The sequence below is a fragment of the Gadus morhua genome, chromosome 2 (assembly GCF_902167405.1).
Source record: "Gadus morhua chromosome 2, gadMor3.0, whole genome shotgun sequence".
Taxonomy (NCBI): Eukaryota; Metazoa; Chordata; class Actinopteri; order Gadiformes; family Gadidae; genus Gadus; species Gadus morhua.
Window position 1 is genome coordinate 3,604,225 of NC_044049.1, and position 10,000 is coordinate 3,614,224.

General features: G+C 49.6%; 1 protein-coding gene across 1 annotated transcript in view; it reads right to left on the bottom strand.

Annotated features, from left to right (window-relative positions):
- LOC115532766 (adenylate cyclase 9) overlaps positions 1-10,000 on the bottom strand; it is a 28,253-nt gene that overhangs the window by 9,352 nt on the left and 8,901 nt on the right. The window lies entirely within an intron of this gene.

The following is a 10,000-nucleotide window of genomic DNA, read 5'->3' on the forward strand; positions in this document are numbered from 1 at the left end:
TGTACGTGTGAGTTTGTGTGACTTTGTTTGTATGTGTGTGTGTCTCTCAATTCTCTACATGCGTGCGAGTGTGAGGGTGTGTGCTTGTGTCCCTGCGTGTGTGTGTGTCTCTATGCTCTACATGTGTGTGAGTGTGAGGGTGTGTGCTTGTGTCCCTGCGTGTGTGTGTGTCTCTATGCTCTACATGTGTGTGAGTGTGAGGGTGTGTGCTTGTGTCCCTGCGTGTGTGTGTGTCTCTATGCTCTACATGAGTGTGAGTGTGAGGGTGTGTGCGTGCGCCTCTCTGCGTGTGTGTGTCTCTGGAGTCGATGTCAGGGAGTGTGAGGGTGTGTATGTCTCTGTGTTCGACATGTGTGTGTCTCTTTGCGTGTGTGTGTGTGACGCTGTGCTTGACGTGTGTGATTGTGAGGGTGTGTGTGTCTCTGTGCTCGACGCGTGTCTGTGTGTGTCTCTGTGTGAGTATGGTCTACGTGTGTGTGTGTGCGTGCGTGCGAGGGTGTGTGCGCGGCTATGAGCGTCCGTGTGCGTCCGGGGCACTTCTCCCCGGATGAGTCCTTGTCTCTTGTCATCGTCTCATCGTGTCACTGTCAGCGCCCTCCCCACCCCCACCCCCACCCCCACCTCTCGTTACCAAGAGGCTGATCATTACTGACAACCGCTAGCCCTGACGGGAACTGAGGGTCGGGCCCGCTGCCGTCTCTGTCCTGTCCCGTTGATAACCTCTACCTCGGAGATCCCCGGCCCCTCCGTCTCCGGAGCTGTTTACGTCCAGAACCGGGGGCCAGACGACAGGCCCCCCCCCCCCCCCCCCCCCCCCCCCCCCCCCCCCACCCTAACCCTAACCCCCCACACACACACACACACACACACACACACACACACACACACACACACACACACACACACACACCCCCACCTCGGCCCTGTCCTGGGTCGTGTCCACCCGCGTCGTCCCTCTGTGATGTTGCAAAATGCCGAGAGGACTTAGGTGTGTGGACCGTAGAGGGGCTGGACTCAGCGGGACAGATACATACGTACACACACTCAGACACACACACACACACAGATAGACACGCACACACACACACACACACAGAGACCCGCACAGACACACACGCTCACGCACGCACGCAGGCACTCAGATAGACAGACAGACAGACAGACAGACAATATGACAGACAGTCAGACCAACACACACACACGCACACAAACTCACGTGCACATACGCATGGCAAATGACCGAAACATTATTCAAATAAGGTGTTTCTGTATCGAAAACAAAACGCAATTATAAATCCATTTGTATGAGTCTAGCAGCTTGGAGAGGCTATTTACTGGAGAGAGACTAAAACCTGTGAAGGCAATTCAGAGATAAAGTTGGCCGGCTACAAATAACCGAGGCCAGCATGCGCACGCACACACACCCACGCACACACACACACACACACACACACACACACACACACACACACCTACACACACAGACCTGAACACACATAATGCACACACACACACACACATATATACCCATGCACACACACACACACACACACACACACACACACACACAGACACACACACACACACACACACACAGAAAAACACACACACACGCAGATAAGAGTGGAAGAGACTTGGCAGGGCTGGAGGACAGAAAGGCCAGGGTACATTTTAGGATATGGCCATGAAGAAAAAACTTGCAAAAACAAGACCTCCATATACTCTATGACGATAACAGCCCTGCAGACACACACAGACATAGACACACACGCGCACACACAGACACACACGCGCACACACAGACACACAAAAACACATACAAAACCAGAATAACTCCCGGAATCAGCTGACAGATCCAGGGGTAAGATAACAAAGCAGAGAAGCAGGTGGTAGTGAAACACCAGCTGCTGCAGTGTGTGTGTGTGTACAAGCGTAGATTATTAGGTGTGTAGGTGTGTAGGTGTGTAGGTGTGTGTGAGAGAGAGAGAGAGAGAGAGAGAGAGAGAGAGAGAGAGAGAGAGAGAGAGAGAGAGAGAGAGAGAGAGAGAGAGAGAGAGAGAGAGAGAGAGAGAGAGAGAGAGAGAGAGAGAGAGAGAGAGAGAGAGAGACCAATGAAAAACCAGTAGACAGGAGAAAAGGTGCGTCATGGAGGGGGCATTCTCAGAAAGACTGGACCCTTCTCTTCAATAGGGAACGCGGGCAGGTGTAGCTCACACAACTCATCAAGTTCCAAATCCGAAACTCAAGTACTTTCCATTGCATTTGCAGGGGTAATGCTTCATTCATGACACTCAAACAAAACATGTGTTTAAACTCGAACAAACTACAATACAAACATAAAGGGTCTGCCAGACTTTAGAGTTACACAAAAGCGAAAGCATTTGTTTTGCTGATGTGTTTCCCGATATGTTGCTTCGATACAGAAATAATAAATGAGGGCAAGCGTTGAAGCTACAAATAAATCGATGATAATGTGCCTTAAGCACATCTCTTAAATAAGCATTCTTAGGTTCTGCGGGTCAATAGAAATGGAACGGATGTATTTACTTCCTATATGTATATTTATAGCCACAGAATCGACCAGGGCGGCCTTAATTTAACACCACTGCTCTTCCCACACTGGTTCATTTACAAGCACTCACCTTTCTACGTAACCCTGGCCATTATCAGGTCAGAGGGAGACTTCCGTCACGTAGAGACGGGTAGGTTTTATGTGCTAGACTTCCTGCACTGATTTGGTTCGCGTCCCCAGAAGGAAGTTCATCCAGGTCAGTCCCCTTGTTTTGGCTCACAGAGCTCGCAAGGCTGCCAATTTCTTATCAGCTATTTCCCCACGGCTCCAAGCCGTCTCTTCCGTTCTGGTGTAAACTCTCAAGAAAACAGGGGCTGTATTATGCAGAGCTAATTGGCTAATAGGCGACTCCGGGACTCAAGGGGGGAAGCCACGAGAAAGTGTTGAAGTGGTGAGCGCGCTCTCTGATGTTGTGACATTAATCACCGTCCATGTTTCAACGGGCATTTGTCGATTTGATTTTTATTTTAGATAGATGAGTCCATCTCGTTACATACCTTTAATTCAAATCCGCCCCAATAATTCATATCTGCGTCTTCGCCCCAAAATTACACAATTTGTCCAAAAACTGTTTTATGTCACACACAAAAACAGGGATAACTAAACCATCCGGTACAGAAAGGGAACTGAGAGGGCACTTCTGTGACCATGATAGACCTGACTTAAGACCTAGGAAGCCAGGGTGCCCTCCTTTGCCCTCCAGTTTAAACAAGAGCCATTTGACGGCATTGGAATACACATCGCTTAACTCAGTATTCTTCCTAATACTGGGTTTCTTCTATTTTTCGTCCATTCTACCTCTTTTGGCGAGTGCCATTTTGCAGAGGAACTCGTTACAAACCAAGCATTTGTCTCACACGCAATGCTATCCTACGAAAAAGAACGGGAACTAGAGAGCACAGAACACTTTTACCATTTTTACATCTTTCTCTCATTCAGTCAAGGAGACGGACGAAGCAGGCCCATGTATATTTCATAAGGCCTGAGCCAGCAGGACTCCAGCTGTGTCACGCGTGAAATTAAATGTCAAGCCCACACATGATGGTCTCAGGAGAGCAGGGGGGGGGGGGGGAGAGGGGGGGGGGGTTATAAATAAAAAATGGTGTGTGTGTTAAAATTCTAAAGGTCATATCAGCAAAGCAGAATTATTTAGCACCTCTTATTGGTGCAGGATTTCTCTCTCCCACCTCCCACCTCCCACCTCCCGGGCAGCAGACAGGGGACAATCTGTTCTTTGGGATGATGTGACAACAAGCAGCAAAGGTTCGGTTCTTTGATGCACCGCAACGTCGCCCAGCGAGCCGACGGATGTTGTGGTTAACGGTAGATGAAATGAGTTGCAGATGTTTTTTCACGGGTTCGACGGACTGTCACGTCCGGATCGGTCTGCTGCCATATGCGCCGGTGCACTGTGCAGCAGTATTGATGTTTCCATCTAGCCGACGGACCAGCCGTTCACAAGTACCTCACAGCAGAACGTGCATTAGGTTGTGTAGAATCAAAACCGTACACGTAGGCCTTTGCCCCGTTTGAAAAACACATTTTGATGACCCATATTGTCACTGCGAATAATTAACCCAATTGAGTGTTTCTCAACACTCGAATCTCAAATCAGAGTCAAATGGCATCGCTGATATTGATAATGATCACAGACTCAAAAAATAAAATATGTACAATACTCAAAAACTATTTTTATTTTTGGGGGTCAGTTTGAGGTGTTACCAAGGCAGAATAAGTCATAAGACACAATTTGGGGGAGAGTTGCCATAATGGATGAAGGCCAGGCACTACCAGCAAGAGGCAGGAAGGCGAGGCCAGACTGCCCACAGTGACCCTGTCGGAGGGGCGGTTACATAAGAGCGTAATAGACCCAAGCTTAGTGCTCGCAGCACCTGTGCTTTCTCAGCGCATTTCCTTCCCCAGCTCGGGACAAATCTCCCTGGGAGGGTTTGCTGGCTCCGACCAAACAACACAGAATGTACCGGAACGACCGACCAGACCGGGGGCTCCGTTTCTCTCCCTCTCTCTCTCTGCCTCTCTCTCTCATATGTATCTAACTATGTGTGTGTGTGTCTCTCTCTCTTTTGTATCTAACAATCTGTGTCTCGCTCTCTCTCTTATATATCTATCTCTCTGTGTGTGTGTGTGTGTGTGTGTGTGTGTGTGTGTGTGTGTCTCTCTCTCTCCCTTCTTCATATATCTATCTTTATGTATGCGTGTCTCTCTCTCGCTCTTATATATACATGTGTGTATGTCTCGCTCTCTCCCTTTTTTATATCTGTGTGTCTCTCTTACATATCTATCTATGTGTGTGTTTGTGTATCTCTTTCTCTTGTTTATCTCTATCCATCTATGATGTTTGTCAATCGCTTGCTCTCTATCACAATCTAGCTCCATCTATCTATTTTCCCTCCGTGTTTCACTTTAATCGTCTCTCTCTTCTCTTTCATCATCTTGGTGTATGTCTCTCGTTCTTTATCTCTCTCAGCCTCTCTTCCTCCCATAACTCTCTCACACACAATCTTCTGTACAAGACTGATTGGATATTGGGTTCGGATGAATACCTCACCATTCTCCTGCAGGGTGTACATCATGTGACCAGGGGCGTGGTATTGTGAACCGTGGAGGGGGAACGACCATGTTTGGCAAGCGCTACATCCTGGCCGGGACTCTGGGAGTAAGCCTGCTGAGGCTTGCGCTGAGAAAAATGACACCGGAGGTACTTCATCCCTGGACAGAAAAGATGGTGACATCCCTCCTTTTAGTTTTTCTCCCTCTGCTCCTCCTGCTGCACTCTTCCCCTTCTGCCATTAGCAATGACTCCTGCTCCTCCTCCCTCCCTCCTCACCTCCCCGTCTCTCACGGCCTGTTGGCAAGACAGCAGACCTGCCCAGCAGCTAGCTAGCGCTCTCTCTCTCTCTCTCTCTCTCTCTCTCTCTCTCTCTCTCTCTCTCTCTCTCTCTCTCTCTCTCTCTCTCTCTCTCTCTCTCTCTCTCTCTCTCTCTCTCTCTCTCTCTCTCTCTCTCTCTCTCTCTCTCTCTCTCTCTCTCTCTCTCTCTCTCTCTCTCTCTCTCTCTCTCTCTCTCTCTCTCTCTCTGCTACTCTCCATGGTCCAAGGCCAGATCCATCAGCCCCTCTTATTTCTGAAGGGTGAAATCATTCCTCTTCAAGGATAATTAAACTGTGCTGGCATACGTTTACACATCTCTTTAACAATTCGACTTCTGTCACTGCTTTTACCGTCGCTCATCCTCATCCCAGCGTGTCTCACAGAGTCTATCCCAGCCCCCCTTCTTAAAGCAGTGGTTCCGTGGGTGATGACAGGTATCTCAAGGCACAGCTTGAATGAATAACTGAACATTGTCGGATCTCAGATTGCTCCCTTTTCAAGAAGGGGAGAAAGATAAGATATTGAATAGGAAGCAAAATAGAGAAACACATTCTCTCGCCTAAGCACACACACACTCAAACAAAGATAAAAGATACAAAGATACAAACACACACACACACACACACAGTCACACACACACAGTCACACACACACACACACACACACACACAGACACTCTCTCACACACACACACACACACACACACACACACACACACCCCCCTACAATCTCCTACTCCAAGGGCGCATGCAGTGCAATGTGCTTAGTCAACGTTTTGAGCTGTGCTTCATCAGGGTGGGTGATGAAGACCGCTCAACTGATAAGCAGCTGGCGTCCCCTGTGTGTGTGCGTGTGCGTGTGCGCGCGCGCGTGTGTGTGTGTGTATATGTGTGTGCGTTTCGGCCCCCGGCAGCACAACAGACGTGTGTGTGGGAGGCAGTGACGAGCTGCCCTGCTGCTGGCTCCGATGCGATGTGTTTAAGTATACGTCGGTTCGGTAAAGGTGCTGCGATGGAGCTGCTGAGAGGACTCGGAGAGAGACGAACAACAGCGAGGTTTGCTGGTGATGCATCATGACCATGAAGAGGAGAGGGATCGCGGGAGGGAGCCTGGAAATGCCAAACTACTAAAAACACCGGAGAGCCTGCGACCTTGTCTGAGAGGAAAGCCGGGCACGTGGTGTGCACACGGGTGGGTGTGTGCGTGCACACACACACACACACACACACACACACACACACACACACACACACACACACACACACACACAAACAAACACTGAATGATGCAGAGTCTATTAGTGCCAGGAGCGATGGCGCAGCGAGAACTCCCGGCGCCATAGAGAAGGAGGCAGCAGCAGCAGCAGCAGACAGCTGACAGCTGGAGGGGGGCTGAGCTCGCTGCTCCGGGCAGCCCGAGAAGGAAGCTCAGCCAGAGGGCAGGAGCCCAGGGAGGGCAGCCCTCCCTGGGGGAGGAACTAGCCACTGCACGGTGGATGATCGATTAGCATTCAGCATCGACCCCGTGACAGTACCGAGTGAAGATGAGAGAGAGAGAGAGAGAGAGAGAGAGAGCCAGTGAATGAAAAGATCAAAAGTAAACGTGGAACCTCATTCGTCTTTTTTTAATCTAATTACATCGAAACACTGGAAAAGGTTGAGAGATGGACGCACACGCACACACACATAACAGACACACACAACACACACACACACTGCAGCAGGCAGGCCGGCTAAACTGACCCCCTGTCATCCCTCTGCTCATTTATAATTCACACCGAGCCATTAATCAAACACACGCTCACCAACACACACTCTCACCAACACACTCTCAACAACACACACTCACCAACACACACTATCGAGAACACAAACTTTCAAGAACACACACTCTCACCAACACACACTCGACCTGGACTCTCTCAGGTGTGTGTGCGTAGGTGTGTGTGAATGTTAGGCCTGCAGCGGATTCGAATTGTATCCGAATCGGTTCGGTTCGTTTACCACAGTTCGGAGCATTCTGGAGATCCGCGGATTTCGGTTTCATGAAGGCATTGCCTTATGTAGCGTATTTTGCCTACTGTAGCCTACGTCCGATACAAAGGGTGTTTAGGACCCAGCGGAATGCATTCTCTCCAGTGCTGCCCGAGCCAATGAGGTAGCTGTAATAGGTTGTTTTCTGAAGTTCAAGCGCACGATTCCTAAATTTAAAGAAAGTAATTGATACAATTATATTCTAAATATACGGGAGATAAATACAAACGGGTGATAAGCGAGATAACGGCCTTCGAGGTCGACCGGTTCGATGGAAATAATGGACAGGTAGAGGCAACTCTGGCTTCATGCTGCGCTCGTCGCCAGAGTTCTAAGCCTCGTCGGACGTTATCCCTTACATGTTACACTCAGTGCACCATGTTTTCAAATGCATTAAGGGGAACATTTATTGCACAAAAAAGCCTTGCAAGTTGTCTGATTGCAGTCAATTAACACATTGCAAATAGCCTGTGGGTCTCATTCATTTTTGTGTTTCTCCCCCAAACCCTCCGTCAAAAAAAAGTCTGCCTTTTTACTACCACGGACATGATCCTAATCCGAACCGTATCCGAAACCGAGGCCCAAAACGGTTATCTGAACCGAACCGTGGACACACTGATCCATTTCACCCCTAGTGAATGTGTGTGTTTGTTTGTGCATCTGCGTCCCTCCATGCGTGGGTGTGCAGAGATTGGGTCCAGCGAGTGTCAGGTCAGAGGTCACCTCCTATGCGTCATCACGTCAACAGCGGGGCTTTCTTCCCCCCCCTGCGTACCCCATCAAAACAGGAGACTCATCTGAGAGTGTATCAATGGATCACTCTGCACGGTCATTCATCACCCCGGCATCTGGGTGACACGCTGAAGGGGGGAGGAGACAGGGAGATAGAGAGGAAGGGGAAGAGGAAGAGGAAGAGTGAGTGAGAGAGAGAGAGAGTGACAGAGAAGGGGAGAGAGACAGAGAGTAAGATAGAGGGAGAGAGGGAGAGAGGGCAAGAAGAAGGGGGAGGAAGAGGAAGAGGGAGAAAGATAGAACGAGGGACAGAGGCTGAGAGAGAGAGACAGAGGAAGGGAGAGAGAGGAAACTAGAGAGAGATACAAAGAGGGAGACAAAACGGGACAAAGGAATATGCTAATACAATTTCCCTACGTTTTCTGGTCCAGGTCTATCTTTTGGCCCGCCTCAGTGAATGGAGTGTAGAAGCCTCTGCACCATTTTAAACTAATCCCGACTCAAATGTGATTCGCCCCGACTACCTGCTCCGGCACCGGCTATTCAATCTCCCCACTGAGCCTACAGCTAAAGCGTTTGTGTCTGTGTGTGTGTCTGTGTGTGTGTGTGTGTGTGTGTGTGTGTGTGTGTGTGTGTGTGTGTGTGTGTGTGTGTGTGTGTGTGTGTGTGTGTGTGTGTGTGTGTGTGTGTGTGTGTGTGTGTGTGTACCCCTGCCTTTAGAAAATGTCCTTTTCAGCGGGATCCCGCTGGGGCTGGCGTTGTCGACCAGCCGGTGCTGCTCGACGAACCGCGCGGAGCACCTCTGTGTGCCTTTCACACGCTACATGGATCCATTTCCTCTCACCCATTTCCCCCCGTCTCCCCCTTTCTCCCATCTGTACTGCCTGCACTTCAATGCATTCTCTCTCTCTCTCTCTCCGTCTCTCTCTCTCTCTCTCTCTCTCTCTCTCTCTCTCTCTCTCTCTCTCTCTCTCTCTCTCTCTCTCTCTCTCTCTCTCTCTCTCTCTCTCTCTCTCTCTCTCTCTCTCTCTCTCTCTCTCTCTCTCTCTCTCTCTCTCTCTCTCTCTCTCTCTCTACCACATGTATGAAAGAATACATCAAGGTCTTTCCCGTTTTTGACCCATCATGCAGTCGTGATGTCTCGCCCAAAACCCTTGCGGCCCTCATTATAATGATATCAGCTAACACACCCATGAGTGGTGCTTTCTAGGATGGCTGCTTCCAGGCAGAACTACACCAGTCAGTGTGAGTACAACGGTTGTGTGAGAACAAGATGAACAGCTAATGCGTGTGCGTGTTTACGTGTACGTGTGTGTGTGTGTGTGTGTGTGCGTGCTACAAACAATCTTCACAAAATAACAGATGTAGCTGAATCCACCTCCTGGCTCATTTGCTCCCTGCTGTTCCACATTCACACCTGGCTGGGTGACTAACACTGACCTCTGATCTGATCAAGACTCGACAAGACCGTGCCTCACATCCGGCCCTTCCAGCCCTCGGCTGCTGCTCGCCTCATTCGCTGTGACTGCTGCCGTGAGCCTGTTTCACATGCGGTGTCTTCACACGCAGGATACTGTGCTGCTGCTGATTTCATACAGAACAAGCCCTGGGCCTTAACAACAACACAACACTACACTACACTACACTACACACACACACACACACACACACACACACACACACACACACACACACACACACACACACACACACACACACACACACACACACACACACACACACACACACACACACACACAAGCACAGTCTCCC